This window comes from Theropithecus gelada, chromosome 16 (assembly GCF_003255815.1).
Source record: "Theropithecus gelada isolate Dixy chromosome 16, Tgel_1.0, whole genome shotgun sequence".
NCBI lineage: Eukaryota > Metazoa > Chordata > Mammalia > Primates > Cercopithecidae > Theropithecus > Theropithecus gelada.
The window spans coordinates 1,543,960-1,566,676 of record NC_037684.1 but is presented as its reverse complement, the minus strand read 5'-3'; the positions used below and the strand labels follow the sequence as shown (position 1 = coordinate 1,566,676).

General features: G+C 41.8%; 1 non-coding gene across 1 annotated transcript; it reads right to left on the bottom strand.

Annotated features, from left to right (window-relative positions):
- Positions 1 to 16,413: 16,413 nt before the first annotated feature.
- LOC112610492 lies at positions 16,414 to 16,551 on the bottom strand. The gene has a single exon (XR_003116387.1).
- Positions 16,552 to 22,717: the final 6,166 nt, after the last annotated feature.

The window sequence follows — 22,717 nt, the reverse complement described above, 5'->3', positions numbered from 1 at the left end:
CAAGTCTTTTTTTTTTTTTTTTTTTTTTTTGGTGGGGGGACATGGTCTCTGTTGCCCAGGCTGGAGTGCAGTGGCGTGATCACAGCCCACTGCAGCCTCTACCTCTTGGGCTCAGGTGATCCTCCCACCTCAGCCTCCCAAGTAGCTGCAGGCACACACCACCACACCTGGCTAATTTTTGTATTTTTTTGTAGAGATGGGGTTTTGCCATGTTGCCCAAGCTGAATCATCAAGTCTTAAACAATTTTAAATCCCTCTCACTTCTGCTTCTTCCCAGTCACACAGCATTTACCCAAATTTACACCACTAACATCTTTAACCATTTCCCTGCCTACAAGCTAGCTCTCCTTTGATCCATCCCCCTCTGGGGGCATAGCAAATTTTAAAAAATACAAATCTGAGACCAGGGGCAGTGGCTCACAACTGTAATACCAGCACTTTGTGAGGCCAAGGTAGGTGGATCCCTTGAGCTCAGGAGTTCAAGATCAGTCTGGGCAATGTGGCAAAACCCTGTGTCTACAAAAAATACAAAAATTAGTGGTACACATGTCTCTAGTCCCAGCTACTGAAGAGGCTGAAGTGGGAGGATAGCTTGAGCCAGGGAGGTAGAGGCCGCAGTGAGCTGAGATCCCATCAGTGCACTCCAGCCTGGGTGACAGTGAGATCCTGTCCAAAAAAAAAGGCTGGCTGTACCCTAAATAGCCTGGCATGATCTGGTTTCTGCCTACCTACCTCAAGGGTCTTATCTCTCCCCTCCACTTCAGACATTCTGAACTTCCTGCAGCTCCTTGAATGCTTTCAAGCCTTCATGCATATCTTCAGCCCAAAACACTTCCCGCCCATCCTTCACTGCTCTAATTCATCCCTCAGGTCTTCATGTAAATTTTACTTTTTTTCCTGGAAAGTTCTAACTCTGTTCTAGAGTATATGTTTCTGTTGTATATCTCCATGACACTGCCTCCCTCATATCTATATTTTAAGTGCTTGTTGAGTTTGACCAGGGACAGAGAGCTTGTCTGTCTCACTCAGTGTTGTATGCCCAGTTCCTTAGGACAGTGCCTGGGAAAAAAAGAAGACACTTGCTACAGATTTGCCTGAATTACTGAGTGCAGAAGTGGGTACAAACCCAAGCGCTGCCATTTACTTACTCTGTAGCTTAGACAACTTAACTAACCTTTCTCAATCTCAGTCGTCTCAACCGAAATAATAATACATGACTCATGAGGTCGATACAAGGGTTAAATGAGGTGATATATTTAAACATGCTTGGCAAATAGTGAAAATGCAATATAAATTCTCTTCAACACTCACCCTCACGTAATATTTGAGACGGTTCCAATTTTCCAGTGCACAGCACTCTCCTCCAAAGTGTAGTTCCCTAAAAGCTTCTTAGATGTTCAGCAAATTATCTGGTTTCACCTCAGACCTACTGAAAAGAATTGGGGGAGGAGAGGAGGAATCTGTTTAACAAGCTCTCCAGGTCATTCTTGTAAACACTAGAGCGTAAGAAGCACAGGCCTAGAGTAAAGAAGCTTAGTCTTTGTAAACTTTCTTTTTCAGCGCTTAGTATACTACTATAATAACACATGGAAAGTGCTTGATACATGTGAAATAAATAAATTAATCTAACCCACGAGAAAACAATTGTACATTAAGAGTTATTTATTCCTTCCACAAACATGTATTGAGCACCGATTATATCTAGGCACGGTGCTAACTTCAACTCTGAGTGAGAGGAGATAGATGTACAGATGCTCCTGGACTCATGATGTGTTTGTATCCCAGCAAGCCCATTGTACATTGAAAATGCATTTAATACCCTAACCTACTGAACATCATAGCCTAACCTACCTTAACGTGCGCAGAACACTGACATTAGCCTACAGTTCTGCAAGATCATCTAGCACAGTCTATTTTATAATAAAATGTTGAATATCTCATAATTTATTGAATACTGTAGTGAAAATGAAAGCTGAATGGTTGAGGCCGGGCGCGGTGGCTCAGGCCTGTAATCCCAGTACTTTGCGAGACCAAAGCAGACAGATCACAAGGTCAGGAGATCAAGACCATCCTGGCTAACACGGTGAAACCCCGTCTCTACTAAAAATACAAAAAATTAGCCGGCCTGGGAGGCTGAGGCAGGAGAATGGCGTGAACTCAGGAGGCGGAGCTTGCACATCACTGTACTTCAGTCTGGGCGACAGAGTGAGACTATCTCAAAAAAAAAAAAAAAAAGAAAGAAAGAAAAAAGAAAAAAAAAGAGAAGCAGAGTGGTTGAAAGGGGACTCAAAGTACACTTTCTACTGAATGGGCATCACTTTCAAATCATGGTAAACTAGAAAAATCAAACCATCATAAGTCAGGGATAATCTGTGTTAAAATCTCTGCCCCCAGGAGCTCTAAGTCTCTCTGGGTGCAAGAATTTCCAAAATGGTGTGTGCACACCATGGTGGGGGGTGCACAAAGTGACCCACTAGGCTCCTGGAAGAAATTAGTACAACTTCTTCTGTTTCTATTTTTTTTATTTCATATTTTAAAAATATCCATTTTGTCAATGTTTTATAATGTACACAATATTACAGAGTAGTACAAATGTATAGCATTTATGAATAAATAAGAATATACAAATTGAGGAGTTGTGCTCAAAAATTTATCAAAAACACTGGGAAATCATTGGTCTGATGATCATTTAATAATGTTTATGGTTTAGATCAGTGCTGTCCTAGAGAAATATGAGAGCCACATATGAAATTTTATGTTCTAGTAGTCACACTAAGTTAAAAGAGGCCAGGTGTGATGGCTCACACCTGTAATCCCAGCAATTTGGGAGGCCAAGGTGGGAGGATCGCTTGAGCCAAGAAGTTCAAGACCAGCCTGGGCAACATAGTGAAACCCCATCTCTATTGAAAAAAAAAAAAAAAATTAACCAGGCATGCTGGCATGTGCCTATAGTCCCTGCAACTCAAGAGGCTGAAGTGGGAGGATCACCTGAACCCAGGGAGGTCAAGGCTGCAGTGAGCCGTGATCATGCCACTGCACTTTAGCCTGAGCAGCAGAGTGAGACCCTATCTCAAAAAAAAAAAAAAAAAAGGAAAACAAAATTCATTAGCCACATGTGGCTAGTAGCTACTATGTTAGACAGCACAAATCTAGATCATGGGTTTGAATCCTTAATCTGTCCCTTACCAGCTGTGTGACCTTGGGCAAGTTCCTTAACCTATCTTAGTGTGAATTTTTTTTTTTTTTTGTCTGTGAAACAGAGAGGTTCCCTGACATCTGCAGTTGTGATAATTCAAAGAGACAATCCATGGAAAGCACATAGCCTGGGGCTTGCTGGCAGTAAGTGGGATGGTTATTATTAGTACAGGTATTACAATCCAAGGCAAAGTGTCCCAAGTGTCCAGTGGAGAAATCATTTTGGGCACCATTCAGTTCACGTCCCCAGCATTCCATCCACGTGGAGTGGCTGGCCCCTTAAACACATCATCAGACAGTACAATTTCCGGCCTTTTCCATTTTGTTCCATTTTCAGGAGCTGAGCATGATGAACGAGAAGTCGGAAGTGAGTCAGCAGGATAGCACTTAGAGCCTAAAAAAGCAAGCAGGACATCAGAATGCATAAGCAGGAATATAATGTGCAGGAAGTGGGAGGTGATCTTCCCTTTCTTCCAAGAACTGGCTCACCCCATAAGTTGTCTGCAGAGACTTTGCAGAACTTGGACCAGGCCCAGGAAGATTAAAGGACTACAAAAGGAGCAACTCATATTCAACAGTGCTGGGTGCTCAACACCTGTTCTCTCATGTGATCAGTCATCAATATGTCCCATTTTGCAAATGAAGAAACAGACTCAGGAAGGCAAGGTACCTTACCAAATCTCACACATCTAGTGAGTGGCAAAGCTGGGGCTGGCTGGCTTCCCACTGTACCCCACGGCTGGAGGGAAGGGGCAAAGTAGTGATGCTATGGAGTACCAGGAAGGACAGGCAGAGAATTCTTACCCTTTCAAGCCTGGCAGCCAGGGACGCCCCTCACTGGGTGCATGACACTTTTTTTTAACATTTCTTACCCAAAACTGTTAGCAGAAGGCAGTAGGATCACCTCTGACCTTTTCGCACACACATTCCTCTGGGTCATACCCCGTCCATTCTCTGTCTCTATGCTTGGGGCCTGGCTTATCTTTCTACCTCTTCTTCTACTCAAGTCTCAAGTTCTACTCACTTTTAAGGCTTTGCTGTTGGAGCCTCAGATCTTCTTCTTTATCGTCTTTTTTTTTTTTTAAGAACCTTGACCTCCCTGGGCTCAGGTGATCCTCCCACCTCAGCCTCCTGAGTCGCTGGGACTACAGGCATGTGCCACCACAGCCGACTAATTTTTTTGTATTTTGTAGAGTTGGGGTTTTGCCTTGTTGCTCATTTGAATCTGCCTGCCTCGGCCTCCTAAAGTGCCAGGATTACAGGCGTGAGCCACTGCACTGGGCTGTAGCCTTAGATCTTTCATGAAGTGTTTTTCTGATACAAGTCAATCTGGATCTCTCTCTCCCCTGAAGAATTTAGACATTCAATGTCTGCAATATTTATTTGAAACATGCACTCTTATGTATATAATCTTATTTATGTGATTCTGTGAAAAACTTTTTAGCTGTCTGACCTTGGGGACTTGACATGAGCTTGTTTCCTCATCTGAACAATGGGTGTAATCACACCTATTTTGCAGTAGAAGGTAATATTGAGAAAATTAACTAAGGTCATATATTACTATATGAAATATCTAGCACAATGCCTGACACAGAGTAGCCACTTGGGATCGGTAGTTCCCTTCCTCACTTTTTTTTTTTAAAATTTTTAGAGATGGGGTCTCACTATGAGACAGCCCAGGCTGTTCTCAAACTCCTGTGCGGAAGCAATCCTCATGCCTCAGCCTCCCAAAGTCTTGGGATTACAAGCATGAGCCACAACTCCTGGCCTCTTTCCTCACTTTTGTACGTTGCTTACTTGTCATTATTTTCCTGGTATCTTCACTTCCAGTGCTCTTCTGTTTGTCTGTTTGGGGAGTTGATTGGGGAGATGAGGTGTGATACTTAAATCTTAGTAAATTGTAAAATGCTTCTCCCATCTTCCTTCGTCCATTTTTCTGAGCCCCTACAGGCCCTCCATCAGTCTTGTGACAGGGGATAAAGTCATCAATGCCAAAGTGAAGGTGCAGGCTTGATAAGAGAGAGTGGGAGCAAGGCTACAAACCTCACAGGCATTTGGTATTGCTGAAGGACAACGTGTATGTTCAGGATCAGCCACTGGAAGGTATAACAAGAGAAGCCAGACAAGACAGTAGAAGAATCAGTCAGGGAGCCATTAGCAACTAAGATAGAGACAGGACATGGCAACGAGCTGGGGACTGGGGGAGGCCAGACAAATCTAAGTTCATGTACCACCTGGTCCTTCTTCCCCCACAGCTGGGCCTCTTCCCATCCTAACAACACAGGCTCTGAGCCCCAGGAGAGTTCCCTTTGCATGTATCTCAGGATGTTGGCCTCATCTTATCCCTCTGCATCTTTCAGTCCCTGGATGGGATATTTATCCCAGCTCCAAACCCCAGGACCAAACCTCAGCCCTGACCCATGTCCTTGGCCATGTGAGTCAGGCAATGTCCCAAACTTCCTTCTTCCCAAATGAGTGGTGAACATTTTATCTTAAAGCTGGTAAAAAAGAAAGTTTAAAAATAGATTACAAAATTGTTATGCTTAACATTTGTAAGTGCCCTTTATCACTTTGACATCTTAAGCCTTAATAAATGAAAGTATAACTCACATGCATTGGACACATCAGTGAAATGAGGAAGGTTTCATAATGTTATACAGACAATATTCTGTGGATCTATTTTCAGCTTAGAATCCAAATACAACAAGGTACTTTTCATCAAAAGGGCAGCAATGAACCATACACAAAATTACCTCCTATCCACCCCAATATACCATGTTACAGGGCTCAGCCTCCAAGGCAGAATAAAAGTTGTCCTTGCTGAAAGTCCTCAGAGACAGTGGTCCCAGATTAGACAGACACAGCCTTAAAAAGCTATTGCTAGGGTTAGCAGGTGAAACCAAATTATCCAAGACTACAATGAGCATTATTTGGGAAAGACTAAGACAGTTGTGGTTTCCAGACTGTGCTACACATTGGAATCACCTGAGGGTATTCAAAAACTACTGATGCCTGGTTTCAGTGGTATGCTGGTAAATATTTTAACAATCGGCTGCTTAGAAAGAAAAGAAAGCCCTGATTTATAACCGATATCCATGGCATAAAAACTTCGATCATGGTTAATTTCTTCTTTTTTTTTTTTGAGACAGAGTCTTGCTCTGTTGCCCAGGCTGGAGTGCAATAGAATGATCTTGGCTCACTGCAATCTCTGCCTCCTGGGTTCAAGCAATTCTCCTGCCTCAGCCTCCCAAGTAGCTGGGATTACAGGCATGTGCCACCACGCCTGGCTAATTTTTTTGTTTGTTTGTTTTAAGTAGAGACGGGGTTTCACCCTGTTGGCCAGCCTGGTCTTGAACTCCTGACCTCAGGTGATCCACCCGCCTTGGCCCCCCAAAGTGCTGGGATTACAGGCGTGAGCCACCATGCCCGGCCATGGTTAATTTCAAGCTACTAGTATGACATCACTGAAGACAGAATTGGGAAGAGATGTACACAATAGGTTCTCCAAAGCCAGGTAGCAGCCAGCTTTAGCACACCACTGCCTGGTCACCTCCTCCCCGCTCAACACACAACTTAGTAGGTATGAGGTATGACATAGGCATCAGGATTTTGAAAAGCTCCCCAGTAGATTCTAATATGCAGCAAAGTTGGGAACGACTGGGCTAAGGGGCCTTGTAATAAGGTCCCAGAAGCAAGAAACTGGCCAGTTGATTGCCTTCCAGTGACAGCTGGGTTTTAACGCTTGCCTCCTCAAGTACACTTTCTTCCCTTAGCAAGCCTCCCTGGAAAGCTAAATCCTCAGCAGAAGGTTGCTCGGTGGACTGATCTCAGAGCATGGGGCAGGGGTGGGAGGTCCTGGAGGGGAGGCTGGTGAGAGATCTGAAAAACTAGGGGCAATGTGTCAATGTAATTGTCCGCTAGAAATTGCTGGGGGTGCTAGAAACACTGATAAATTCCTGCTCCAGGACATTGCTCCAGGGATGTCATTATCCTTCCATTAAAACTGTATTCTGACTGGGTGGTAAGTACCTGATTTGCTTAATTCTTAATCGTTATACCTTCAGCTCTGCTGACTGAGCTCTAGCCGTTCGGGTTGAAGTGTACCTAAGACTTGCAGGGCAGGTAGGGGAGGAATGAATTTTTTCTGCAGATGGCTGGTCGGGCCCCAGCTCTGGGTTACTGCAGTCCCTCTGCTTATGTCTGTCATAGTACTTGCCACCTGGCCTTGCAGATGTTTACTCATCTGTTGCCTTTAATGCTCTACAAGCTCCCCAAGGGCAGAGACTGGGCTCCTATTTTGCTAGGCATCCCCAGTGCCCAGTGTTGGTTTAAGCTGATGTAAACTGAGCTCTTCCATCCATTATGAAGTATTTTAAATTTACTTTCAGAAACACAAGCAGGCCAAGTGCAGTGGCCGAGTGCGGTGCTTGTAATCCCAGTACTTTGGGACAGGAGGATTGCTTGAGCCCAGGAGTTTGAGACCAGCCTAGGCAACATGGCAAAACTTTGTCTATACAAATACTAATAAAAACAAAATTAGCTGAGCATGGTGGTGGGCACTTGTAGTCTCAGCTACTCTGGAGGCTGAGGCAAGAGAGTAGCTTGAGCCCAGGAGGTCAAGGCTGCAGTGAGCTGTGATTGCACCCCTGCACTCCAGCCTGTGTGACAGAGCAAGACCCTGTCTCAATATAAATAAAATAAAATAAAATCACAAGTAATTCATGAATAGATTCTTGGCATTTGCACACACACATGCACATTTTAAAATGTATGGTTCTCAGCTGGGTGCTGTGGCTCGCATCTGTAATCCCAGCACTTTGGGAGGCTGAGGTGGGCAGATTGCTGGAGCTCAGGAATTCTATACCAGCCTGGTCAACATGGTGAAACCCTGTCTCTACAAAAAATACAAAAAATTGCTGGGTGTGGTGGCAAACACCCCTAGTCCCAGCTACTTGGGAGGCTGAGGCACGAGAATCACTCGAACCCAGGAGGCAGAAGTTGCAGTGAGCTGAGATAGTGCCACTGCACTCCAGCCTAGATGACAGAGGAAGACTGTCTCAAGAAAAAATGAAGTATGGTTCTATTTTTTGTGTTTTCAAAATACATGCTATTATACTATACATATTGTTCTATAAAATGCTTTTTCACTTAATATATTATGAGGATCTTTTCATAATCTATTTATTAATGTGCTTTGTTCTTTCATAATGGTGAATTTGAAAGGTGACCTTGAGACAGGATTTAAGTGCAATTACTTTATGTGGGAGGTGAGGGTAATGCGGAAGTGAGACAGGGAAGGGAAGGAAGCCAATAAAGGGCGTTTTTTCAAGCAAGTCATCACTGTACGTAAAACCGGAGCTCAACTCCATGGGGAAACTGGGAGCCAGTGTAGTACACAACTGTCCAATGCTTCTACCTAAAGAAAGCTGGAGTATTTATCCAGTGACTTCCATCTGCCATTGATCGAGGGCTACTTCAGAGGCACATTGACTCAGGACTTTTGGCCTGCCATACACTTGGGCAGAGAGGGCTCTGGTGGCCAGAAAAAGCCTTCAGTCAAGGAGGTGCTTGTGCTATCAATTGGAAGTCAGTTGACATACACAGACATGGTAAGTGCTAGGTCATATGGGTGGGGAACTGATAGGATCTGCTCCAAAACAGATGTGACTTTGTGCCTTACTTCGTTAAATCCTTTCTCATTTCTCCTTTTTTTTTTTTCTCACAAGCAACTCTTCAATAAGTATTCCCATCCATGTTTTCTTATGCATGTGTACAACTTTTTTTTTAAGAGATAGTTCTGGCTCTGTGGCCCAGGCGGAGGTGCAATGGCACTATCCTTGCTCACTGTAGACTCAATTTCCTAGGCTCAAGCAATCCTGCAACCCCAGCCTCCTGAGCAGCTGGGACTTTAGGCACATGCCACCCCACCTGGGTAACTTTTTCTTTTTGAGACAGTCTTGCTCTGTTGCCCAGGCTGGAGTGCAGTGGAGTGCAGTGGAGTGATCTCGGCTCAATGAAACCTCCGCACCTCCCCCCGCCCCGGGTTCAAGCGATTCTCCTGCCTCAGCCTCCTGAGTAGCTGGGACTACAGGTGTGCGCCACCATGTCTGGCTAATTTTTTGTACTTTTAGCAGAGATGGTGTTTCACCATGTTAGCCAGGATGGTCTCGATCTCCTGATCTTGTGATTCACCCACCTCAGCCTCCCGAAGTGCTGGGATTACAGGCATGAGCCATCACACTGGGCCCACCCGGGTAATTAAAAAAATTTTTTTGTAGAAACAGAGTCTCACTATGTTGTCCAGGCTGGTCTTGAACTCCTGGGCTCAGGCAATCCTCCAACCTTGACCTTCCAAAGCGTTGGGATTATAGGCACGAACCACCATGCCTGGCCCAGTATTTCTTTAGGATACATGCCTACAATGGGTCCATCCATTACACAATATTTCTGTTTAATATTACTCTCCTGGACTGGGAAATGCCTACTGTAACCTCAGAACTCCTGGCTGCTAGAGTGTGCATATCTTCTCTCCTAAAGCCTTCAGTCTTGATTCCTTTCAGGAACCCTTTCAAGATTGAAGATAGGAGAGCATTTAATGACTTTCCTACTGCCGTATGTGAGATTCTCATGGCCTCATTAATTCTCTCCACTGGCTGTCCCTGTGACTTTACTCTTGTCTCCTGCCTTCAAAACCTGTTGTTGATACATTCAGATTTTAAGTAGTACTCTAGTAATAAAAATCAAATCTTGGAGCAATTAGTTTCTTTTATTTGGTCAGACATTTTACCTCTCTTTACCTGCGTAGGCCATTATTTCCAAATAAAGAGCACATGTTCACAACCTGAGACTGGGTCTGTGCAATTCTTTCTTTACAGTTGCTAGTACAAGGACACAAGTAGGAATTTATTTTTTAAATTTTCAATGCAAAATTTAATTTTTATTTTTAAAATCAACTTTATTGAGCTGTAATTTACATCCAATAAATATTTTAAGTTCCATGAGCTGTGGATTCTTTTTTGTTTGTCTTTGTAGATATGAGGTCTCTCTTGCTATGTTACCCGAGCTGATCTCGATTGACCTGGGCTCAATCGATCTTCCAGCTGCAGCCTCCCAGAGAGCTGGGTTTATAGGTGTGAGCCACCACACCAGGCTGGCATTGGTTTTTAAATTTTATTTTCCAGTAGTTCATTGCTGGTATATAGAAATACACTTGAATTTTTTATATTGACTCTTTTTGCAGCCTTGCTAAATCCATTTATTAGTTCTAGTGGCTTGCTTTCTACATTTGTGAGGATTCTCTAATCTTATTAATCTATAAATAAAAACAGTTTTATGTCTTCCTTTCCAATATTTAGGCCATTTATTTATTTTTCTTGACTTATTACACTGTCTAGGGCCTCCAATGAATAGTTGAATAAAAGTGATGAGAGCAAAACTTCCTTGCCTTGTCCCCAATCTTAGGAAACAGTCTTCTACCATTCAGTCTTTCAGCATTCAGAATAATGTTATTGGTAGGTTTTTCATAGATGGTATTTATCAGCTTTAAGAAGTCCCCCTTTAGTTTTAATCTGCGAGTACTTTTGGTTCCAGTGGTTTATATTTCACCATGCTAAAAGATGGTGTGACTCTAGGTCTTGGTTCTCTTTTCCCTAGTAATATTATACAGAAAGCATGGTTTCAGATTCAAATAGACTTGAACTCTGTCACTTTCCAGCTATGTGATCTTGTTCTAGTTCTCTATCATCTACATCAATTTCCTCACTCATAAAATAAGGATAGCTAGTTTTGAAGGTTATTGTGAATGGTATTTGGTTTGCTTGCATGTGTCTGACACATGATAGACACTCAAAAAATATTCTCTCTCTCCTCTTGCTTTTTTTAGTAATATGCTTTTCACTTTATAATGATATTTATAATGTCTGGACTGGGAACAGTAGCACATGCCTGTAACTCAAGCACTTTGGAATGCTGAGTGGGAGGATCACTTGAGGCCAGGAGTTCAAGACCAGCCTGGGCAACATAAAGAGACCCCCAACTCTACCAAAAAATAAAACGAAAAAATAAGCAACGCATCGTGGCATGAACCTGTTGTCCTAGCTACTCAGAAGGCTAAGGTGAGAGGATTACTTAAGCCCAAAAGTTTGAGCTTACAGTGAGCTATGATCATGTCACTGCTCTCTAGCATGGATAACAGAGTGAGACCCTGTTTTCTAAATGATAATGATAATAATAATGTCCACCCAAATGTTCACAATAGGGCTTTTTAATGTGTGTATTGGTAACATACAAAGGTTAGGATCTCATCTATCAATGACAACTTCTCCATGAGTTGCAATAACTTGTGGCATCCAATCAGGCACTTCTCTCTGCTAACTGCAGGTTCCATAATTATTCCCAGGCTAAGACTTCCTGGGATTAACATGTTGTTCCAACCACTACAAAAACAAATGTACTGTTCCAAATGATACTTAATTATATCATGTTCGCTGCTTTTTTTTTTTTTTTTTTTTTTTTTTTGAGACAGAGTCTCGCTCTGTTGCCCAGGCTGGAGTGTAGTGACACAGTCTCGGCTCACTGCAACCTCCACCTGCCGGGTTCAAGCAATTCTCCTGCCTCAGCCTCTGAAGTAGCTGGGACTACAGGTGCATGCCACCATGCCCGGCTAATTTTTTGTATTTTTAGTAGAGACAGGGTTTCACCATGCTGACCAGGCTGGTCTCGAACTCCTGACCTCGTGATCCTCCCACCTTGGCCTCCCAAAGTGCTGGGATTACAGGCATGAGCCACTGCGCCCGGCCCCCACTGCTTTTAATAGTATATCCAGAAAGAATGATTCACAAGTCTTGGTGCCATCTCAGATGTGCAGAGAACCTTTATTGTTAGTCCATACTTTATCTTCTTAGGCCTGGAATTCTTCGGCTCTGAACATAGCAGGAGTTAAGGATACCAGGCCAAAAAGTGTAGAAATGATGTTATAACTCCCAGAGCAGTGATTTCAAATGCCAGCCCTAGAGCAAGTGCCTGATGAAGTGTTTTACACAGACCTCGTTAGAACAGGAAATATTAGGATGATTTGTGAGTTCTTCGTAAAGCTAAATGTACTGTCCCTTCTTCTGAGATCCTATTTCTCCTACCTTCTTGCTGTCAAAATGTCCCTATATTGTTATTTGATGATGATGTTGATGATGATGATGATGATTTACTATCCTTACATGGTATAATAAGTTAGCAAACTTATTTCAGTGTGCTACACACCACCAATTTTTTAAAAGTTACTGACCTGAGTATACAGCAGAGTATATTTTCCAGTACGCCTTGATTTGTGCCATGGTAACAGATCGACTGTCATCATTATTACTCAGGGCAACTATGGACCTGTTTGGAGTCACTTCATAATTCTAGCCTTCATCCTACAACCAGGGGTTGTTGGCCCCCATGACAGAGAGCTGTAAGGTATTGGGTGCAGAAGGTTCATGCTGCTCCAGTGGATTGAGGTCGGCTTCGCCTAACCTGAAAAAAAATAGATAGTTATACACTTTGTGGCTCTAAACATGGGGAAGTTTTGGATATGCTGAAAAATACATAAAAATTGATAAATACCAAGATAAAGGGTCCATGTCAACATGTTGACTAGTTTGAGGGAACCCAGGATTTGTGAGAAACCTCATGTAGGGCATAGAGACAGAATCATGAGTGAGAAGAATTTGGCTGAGGCTTAACTATATAAGTCTCAATTTCATCGCCGTTAAGTGGAAATGATCACCCTGTCTTGCCTCTCCGGAGTGTTTGCTGCAGATTGAATGATAATGGATAGGAGAGTGCTTTGCAAACTACAGCATCCCCAGACAAATTTAAGAAATGACTCTCTTTTACTTTGTTGACAATTTAGAAGGCAATATTTCTAGACACATGACATCGCTCCAGTCAATCCTTTCACTGAGAAGAGATGATGAAAATGTACATGGCCTGTAGGCTAAATACTGTCGGAACATGTTATCACCAAATAAATCTGGACAATCCAATTTTTTTTTTTTTTTTGAGACAAGATCTTACTCTGTCACCCAGACTGAAATGCAGCGGCGTGATCTTGGCTCACTGCAACCTCTGCCTACCAGGCTCAAGCAATCCTCCTGCCTCAGCCTCCTAAGTAGCTGGGACTACAGGTGTGTGCCACCATGCCTGGCTAATTTTTGTATTTTTAGTAGAGATGGGGTTTTGCCATGTTGGCCAGGCTGGTCTTGAACTCCTGACCTCAGGTGATCTGCTTGCCTCGGCCTCCCAAAGTGCTGGGATTACAGGTGTGAGCCACTGCATCTGGCTCGACAATCATATTTTTAATGCCATATTCCCAAACCTGGTAACAAGGCAGAGAGCCTTCATTCTGGTGGGCTGCTGGATGCACAGTGGGGTCTGAAGTTCATGAAAGGACAGCCAGGGGCTGGGTCAGTTGCTCATGCTGCCATGTTTTGGGTAAATGTCTCAGATAGCATTTGAGCTGCGTGATATACTAGTGTCAATTCAGAAGCGGACTCTAGCACTAGCAATATCTTCAACTGACAGTAAATTATTTTCATTGCCCTAAGGTCCATGTTGTTGGAATGCATTCAGATTACAGACCATTGCTGAGAAATAACAGTTGTCATTTGTTGAGTACTACCTATGCAGAGGGACAATTTTAAGTGCTTTAATATATTATCTTATTTAATTCTCTTAGCAACCCTATGAGGATAGTACCTTCTTTGCCTTCTTTTTTTTTTTTTTTGAGACAGAGTTTCACTCTTGTTGCCCAGGATAGAGTACAATGGAACAATCTAGCTCGCTGCAACCTACACCCCCACCAGGTTCAAGTGATTCTTCTGCCTCAGCTTCCCAAGTAGCTGGGATTACAGGCGTGTGCCACCACGCCTGGCTAATTTTGTATTTTTAGTAGAGATGGGGTTTCATCATGTTGGTCAGGCTGGTCTTGAACTCCTGACCTCAGGTGATCCACCTGCCTCGGCCTCCCAAAGTGCTGGGATTACAGGCGTGAGCCACCGTGCCTGGCCAGTCTTCATTTTTAAGGTAAGGAAACTGAGGCATACAGAACTGAGTACCTTATTCAAGGTCATGATTAACTGGTGGCAGAGATTGAATTGGGCCAAGGCAGCCTCACTCACGTGTAACCTATATTGCTTTTCTATTTTTATTAGACATGTGCTCTTTCCAGGCACTGGACTAGTCAACTACAGGGATTGATAAAACAAAATCTATGACCTCAAAAGCACTCAGTCTAGTGGGGAGGAGTTACAACACAATGTAGTAAGTACTGCATATTTATCCCTCTGATGCAGATTTATTTTTCTCCAAAGCATCCTTTATTGCCAACTAGCAAACTACATATTTACATCCTTATTTTTTTTTATTTTCTGTCCTCCTTTACTCAAACTATAAACTCCATGAGGGCAGGGTCTTCATTTTGTTCACTTTATATCCTATTATCTAGAGGTGTGTCTGGCAAGTAAATTTGTAGAAGCTGTGTTCAAGGAACAGGAGTGGAAATTAAATAAAAATGAACAAAAGATGTCACAAAGTATTACAGGATTCTTCCTCAGTAATCTGGACTGACCAAATCTTCATGCAATGGAGTATGCTGAAAGCTTCAGGGAGAAGAAAGGACATCAGCTAGAGCTCGGGCAGTGAAGCTGCCCTTTAGATGTCCTGGAGTTATTTTAGATGTATGTACCTTTACACTCCAGTCATCCCCCCACCACTGAGGAATTACCACTAAAAGAAAATGTTTGGAGTAGGGAAGACATTTCTCAATATAATAACAAAATTTAGCTTGCAGCAGAAACTGTAAAGAAAAAGATTGCTAGATTTGAAATAAATATTTAAAAGTTATGTGATAAGCAAAAGGCAAATTTAACACTCAGAAATCTTTACTTATAGATAAGAGTTGCTGGGCACCATGGCTTATGCTTGTAACCCCAGTACTTTGGGAGGCCAAGGTGGGAGGATTGCTTGAGCCTAGCCCCGGTTTGAGACCAGCCTGGACAATAAAGTGAGACCCTGAAAAAAAAAGCCATGCATAGTGGTGCATACCTGTAGTACCAGCTACTAAGGACACTAAGGCTGGAGGATGGCTTGAGCCCTGGAGTTCAAGGCTGCAGTGAGCTATGATGACACCACTGCACTCCCACCTGGGTGACAGAGCAAGACCCTGTCTGGAAAAAAAAAAAAAAAAAAAAAAAAAGTTTAGTCTTAGTTTGTGAATAAATTTTATAAAACAATAACAACAACAAAAATCCAAATAGAAAAAAATGGGCAAAGAACACAAATGAAAATATTTAAATAGCCAATAAAATTCACCCCAAAAGTTTAGCCATAGTAATGATCAAAGACATGCAAATTTGAACAATACTTAGATTCCATTTTTTTCTGTATCAGATTGGCCAATGAAAAATACTGTTAAAATCCAGTGTTGATTTTTTTATAGGGAAATTGGCCACTCGTGAATATACTGCTGCTGGGACTGTAAATTCTTGTAGCCATTTTGGAGAGTGATTCGTTAGTATGTCTTGAAAGCATTAAAATACCTTTACCCCAAAAATTCCATATCATGATAAAATAGAAATAAGTGCAGAGATGAATGTTCATAAAATTGAGAGTTTGACCGAATAAAATGGCCAGCAATAGGGGACTGGTTATGTAAATTGCAGAATAACCCCATACCGGAATAATATGCAGCCTTAAAGTGCTACAGATTTTAAACTCTGCTTCCAAGAGTTCCACAGAAATCCTATAGAACTCTTCGGAACCCTATGGAATCCTTTTACTAACCTATTGGAAGGTAGTAAAACGTAAATGTGTAGATAGAACTGAGGCTCCCACCTCTTTCCTTAGACAGAACAGCTCTCTTCCTATCTGTTCTATGTATTAGGGTTTTGAGTAAGAATCCATTAAAAGGCAGGGGAAGATGTTTCATTAACATTGAAAAAACTAACATTGTTGAGAAATGTGTCTGAAGCTACTAACTGGTCTATTTTAATTTGTTTTGAGACAGGTTCTCACTCTGCTGCCCAGGCTGGTTTTGAACTTCTGGGCTCAAGCAGTCCTCTCACCTCAGCTTCCCGAAGTGCTGGGATTACAGGTGTGAGTCACCATGACTGGCCCTAAATGGCCTTTAAATAAATTACTCAATTTTACTGGGCCCCAGTTTCTCTCCTTTTTTTTTCTTTTTCACATCTGAGGTAGGAAAACAAGGCTGTCCAGCTCGTGGTGGTCCTGATAATGATCCTTGAGGGGTGGTCTTGGCCTCCAGCCATGGCTCGGGAGAAAAGGGAGCCTCCCAGTGTCCCGATCTACAAAAATGAGACAAGCACCTAAGGTCCTTGCCAATAAAAAATTCTAAGAGACTGAACTTCCACTCCAGGTTTCAAGTGTTTTGCCTGAATTCACACCCATGTCTGCTTCCCTCCCAAAGGTTTCTCCTTGGGATGACGCTGAAGCAGCAAAGCTCCCCAGAGCTGTTATGCAGACCTGGACACCCAGCACTGTGCAGAGGGCAACATCTCGGACATGCCTCTTTAAGGGATGAATAGACTTGGAGGGAGGTCACATAGATAAGTCCACCCGGGGGCGCTGCATGGGATGACAGATCTGAAATGTGTCATCTCTGCTCTGGCCCCGATCTCTGTACCCTTTTTTATTCATTAGCTTTTTATTTTAGAAGGGTTTTAGATTCACAAAAAAGTTGTGAAAACAGATTGGAGTTCCCATATACCCCTTGCAAAGTTTCCCCTATTGCTAACATCTTACATTACTAAGGTACTTTTGTCACAACTAAAGAACCAACATTGGTACATTGTTTTATATATATATATTCTTTTTTTTTTTTTTTTTCAGAAACAGGGTCTTGCTATATTGCCCAGGATGGGTTCAAACTCCTGGACTCAAGCGATCCTCCTGCCTCAGCCTTCCGAGTAGCTGGTACTACAGGCATGAGCCACTCCACCCTGGTATATTAATATTAACTAAACTCCACACACTATCCAATTTCACTGTTTTAAAAAATGTCCCTTTTCAGTTCCAGGATCCCAGCCAGGATATCACATTACATTTAGTTGTTATGTCACTTTAGCCTCCTCTGATCTGTGACACTCCCAGACTTTTCCTGTCCTTGATGACCTTAAAGATTTTAAGAGGTACTGTTAAGGTATGTTGTAGAATGTCTCTCAAATTTGGGATTTTTTTTTTTTTTTTTTTTCAGGCAGGGTTTTACTCTGTTGCCCAGGCTGGAGTGCAGTGGTGTAATCATAGCTAACTGCAGCCTCCAACTCCGGGGCTCAAGCAATCCTCCCATATTGACCTCCAAAGTGCTGGGATTGTAGGTGTTGAGACACCGTGCTCAGCATTTTTTTCCTTAAGACAGTCTCACTGTGTTGTCCAGGCTCTGGTGCAGTGGTGCGATTAATCAGAGCTCACTGCAGCCTTGGCTTCCTGGGCTCAGCTGATTCTCCCACCTCAGCCTCCCGAATAGCTGGGACCACAGGTGGGCACCACCACACCTGGCTAATTTTTGTATTTTTTGTAGAGGCAGTTTTCGCCATGTTGCCCAGGCTGTGCCTGATGGATTTTTTTTTTTATGAGTACCTTAAAGTTACTCATTTGCCCAGTTGCAAGATTCTCCAAGGCTTTATTTATGCTGGCAGAGCCAGCATCTTTCTAAAAAATGACATTGATATATATTCACTTAAGTAAATTCATGTACCCATCTCAACTCTTCCCTTTGACGGTGTGGACAAGCTCATATTCCAAAGCATATGACCCTAAAACTGAAAAGATGCAACAACACTTCAGGTTTTGTGCTGATACATTTGTTCGAAACATTGGATGAGATGATACAGAGCATTTTACACAGTGCCTGACACATAATTGGCACTCAATACATATTAGCTATTGTTATTGAGAAGTACTAGGTCTTTTCTTCTTACATTTCTTGGCATTTGTTAAGTCATGGCATAGTGCCAGATATCACATGGATGGAAAGGTAAAGTGTAAGGAGTAAGGAGATGGGGTGAGAGGCATTTCATGATTTGTCAAATTTTGAATAAAGGAACCTCACTTCTTACAAAAATAAAAAGTACTGGAAATGCAGTAACAAGTAAAGAACAAGAATGTACACCTGAAAGTAGTATTATACGTTAGGAATATAGGAAAGACCACCTGGACCTGCCCTGGCTTTTTTCTTTTTTTTTCAGGGTCTCACTCTGTTGCCCAGGCCAGACTGCAGTGGCACAGTCTTGGCAGCCTTGACCTCTCATGCTCAGGTGATCCTCCCACCTCAGCCTCCTGAGTAGCTGGGACTACAGACGCACCCACTATGTCTGACTGGCCTTGCATTTTGATTTGTTAAAAAATATTTAGTGATAACTTACTATGTGCCAGCCATTGTGTTAGGTATGAGGATACAACAGTGAATAGACAGATTTGGTTCTTACCCTCATGGAGTTTGCTGTCTACTGAGGGACACAGCAGTTAATAAAGTAAACATTTCTAGCCATCGAAACTACAAATAATAATAATAATGATAATAAATAAACAAATGAATATGCAATTATAAATGGTGATAAACAATAACCATCTCTAACAGACAATTCAAACTCAATTTGTCCAAATTAAGTTCTCTTTTCCCTTGTGCCTTGTCCAGTGTTCTCCATCTCAGTAAATGACACCATCATTCACCAATTACTTACTCAGTGTGTCAGTAAGTTGCTTTAGATCAAAAACCTTGAAGTGATTCTTGACTCAGAATTTCCCCATATCTCAGTCAGTCTTGTCTTTTGGCTGTACCTTCCAAAGTTATCCTGAATTCAACCTCTTCTTGCCATTCCTGAGACTAACGTATTGCCCAAGGCATCATCATGTCTCACCAGGAATATCCAATGCATCTTGCTGCTTTTAATCTTTTTCCTGTGAAGACTATTCTCTGCACACCAGTAAGAATGATCCTTTTTGGCATTCTCCCCAGATATATAATGCCCAGGAATAAGTTTAAACAAGGTGATGAAAGACTTGTACACTGAAACTATGAGAGCATTGCTGAAAAAATTTAAGGAAGACCTATAGAAACGGAAAGACATTCCTTGTTCAAAGGTTAGAGACTTAATATTATTTAGATGGCAGTACAGCCCAAAGTGATTTACATACTCAATGCAATCCCTATCATAATTTTAATGACTTTTTTTGCAGAAATGGAAAAGCCAATCTTCAAATTCAAATGTAATTGCAAGGGACCTAAAACAACCAAAATGATATTGAAGGAAAAGAACAATGTTGGAAGAATCATACTTCCCAATTTCAAAACTTACTACAAAGGTACACTAATTAAAACTGTGTGGTATTGGCATAAGGGTAGACCTATAGAAGAGAATTGAAAGTCCAGAAATAAACTCACACATTTATGGTGCTGATTTTTGACAAGAACACCAAGTCCATACAATATAGAAAGAATAATCTCTTCAACAAATGGTGCTGGGACAATTGGATAACCACATACAAAAAAATTAAGTTGGATACCTACTTCATATCATAAGCAAAAATTGCCTTAAAATGCTTTAATAACATAAATATAAGCGTTAAAACCACAAAACTCTTAGAAGAAAACAAAGATAAATCTTCATGAGCTCGGATTTGGCAATGAATTCTTACATAGAACACCAAAATTATGAGCAATAAACAAATAAATAAATTGAACTTCATCAAAATTGGAAACTTTCGTGCATCAAAGGATATTTTTAGAAAGTAAAAAGACAACTTACAGAATGGTTGGAAATACTTGTAAATTATATATTTGGTAAGGGTCTACTATCTGGAATATAAAGAACTCTTACAACTCAACAATAAAAAGACAAACAACCCAACTTTAAAGCGGGCAAAAAGTGCAGGGCAGGGTCGCATGTGCTTGTAGCCCCAGCTACTCAGGAGAAGAATCGCTTGAGCCTAGGAGTTCAAGTGTAGACTAGGTAATATTGCAAGATCCAGGCTCTAAGAATAAATAAATACATTTTTTAAATGGGAAAAATCTTGAATAGACATTTCTCCAAAGAGAATGTACAAATGGCCAACAAGCACATAAAAATACTAAGCATCATTAGTTATTAGGGAATGACCCTACTAAGAGGGCTATAATTAAGAAAAGATAGATAATAGCAAGTGTTGATCAGGATGTGAAGTAATTGGAACCCTCTTATATTGCTGGTGGGAATGTAAAATGGTTCAGCCATGGTGGAAAACAGTTTGTTGGTTCCTTAAAAAGTTAAATACAGAATTATCATATGACCCAGCAATTCCAAGAAGTATATAAATGAGGACTGTATTTGTCTGCTACTCAAAGACATGTACATGCATGTTCACAACAACACTATTTACAATGGCTGAAAGGTGGAAACAGCCCAAATATCCATCAATGGATGAATGTATAAACAAATTGTGGCATATCCATACAATGGAATGTTATTCAGCAAGGAAAAGAAATGAAGTACGGATACACACTACAATGTGGATGACCCTTGAAGACATTATGCTAAATGAAAGGAGCCAAGCACAAAAGGTCATCTATTGCATGATTCCATTTACATGAAATATTCACAATAGGAAAATCCAAAGAGATAGAATGAAGATTGGTGGTTGCCAGAGGCTGATGGCAGGAGAGAATAGGGAGAAACTGCTTAATAGCTAGGGGATTTCTTTTTGGGGTGATGCAATGTTTTTGAAGATACAGGTAGTGGTTTCCCCACATTGTGAATGTGATACATGTCACTAAATTGTTTGCTTTAAAATGGTTAATTTTATGTTTGGGAATTTCATCTTAAAAAAAAAAAAAGTCCTTGAAGGTCTGGGGCGGTGGCTCACACCTGTAACATTTGGAAGGCCAAGGTGGTTGGACTGCTTGAGCTCAGGAGTTTGAGACCAGCCTAGGCAACATGGTGAAACCCTGTCTTTACCAAAAATACAAAAACTTAGCTGGGCATGGTGGCATGCATCTGTGGTCCCAGTTACTTTGGAGGCTGAGGTAGGAGGAACCGTTGAGCTTAGGGGGCAGAGGTTGCAATGAGCCAAGATTACTCCACTGCACTCCAGCCTGGGAGACAGAGTGAGATTCCCTCTCAAAAACAAAAACAAAACAAAACAAACAAAAAGTCCTTTTAAGAAGATTATATAATTTCATCTTTAGTGGTTTAAGATAAGGTTGAAGAGTAAGCTTAGGCCATATCAAGCACGGACTTGGAATCAAGCTTTATGGGATGCCAAATCATGATTGATCAAAAGCTATTTACCATGAAAGACTGTTGTCTTGGGGACCAGAAATATAGACCAGTGTTTTCTCTTCCTTTAAGAGAGGGGTCCAGAAGGTTGTTTGAAGAAGCAAGGAATTAGCACCAGAGATATTAGGTTGATAGATGGCTACTGACATCAGCTTCAGGTGGCCTGACTCATCCTTTTTGTGATAGTGATGGTTTTGCCAATGGTTCATGATACTTAAGGTCTAATTGCTGAGGCTCCTTCAGGGATGGGCACTACCAGTCCTTGCTTCAGTGGCTTCCCTTTGTCTATGTTCTCTTGATTGACCAACCTTCTCTTTCCTCTGCACTATCATCCATTCAATTCGGCACATTCTTTAGGCTTGGTAATATCTTCAATTATACCTAGGAGCTGCCCCTGTCTCCTTCAGGTGACTAAGCATATGTCTAATCCCATCCATAGCTTATTTAAGGCCCATTGTGTGTGTGTGTGTGTGTGTGTGTGTGTGTGTGTGTGTGTGTGTGTGTGTGTGTTTTGATGGGCACCTCATTTATAGACTCCAGGTAGCCCAATACTCCCAAAGTAACTCAAATGCCTGGATAATTCTCTGTTCAGTAGCTTTCGATTAGGACTAAATCAAGTGAAGTAAAATCATCTATGAAGATTTTTCTGAACTTTATATGGTTAAAATCCCACCCCAAGCTAATTCTGATAGACCAGAGGATTGGGGTGGGTGGAGTGGACAAACATGCATACTTTGGATAATCTCTGCTGGCGATTCTGAAAAACTTTCTCCATTCCCATCCTTGTGAGAACTATCATATACTTCAGTGGGGCTACTGGCTCTGGGCAGGAATCTGACACACAGAGATGCTTACCAAAGGAACTATCCCTTTAATATATGAATCCAGAGCCCAGTTGCTTTTGAAGGGACAGGAAGATCCCACAAAACTGCCTTGGATACTTCTCCATCAGCCAAGTCTTTGCCACTATTTTTGTTTCAGAACCACCCACCTAGTTGAGGCTTTCTTTCTCAGGAAAGACATTTACCCACCAGAGTTCTCACCCACCAGAGAGTGGGAAAGAAGAGAACTGGTGGAAGTAGGAGCTGCAAGGCAAAAAGAATATTTGTCGCTTCCAGACTGATTCTGCCTCTCTACTACTTCTTTGCAACAGGGAAGATGGACACTACCGGGTTTTAGAAATGAAGAAAAGGGCGAATGACTTCACAATTTACTTT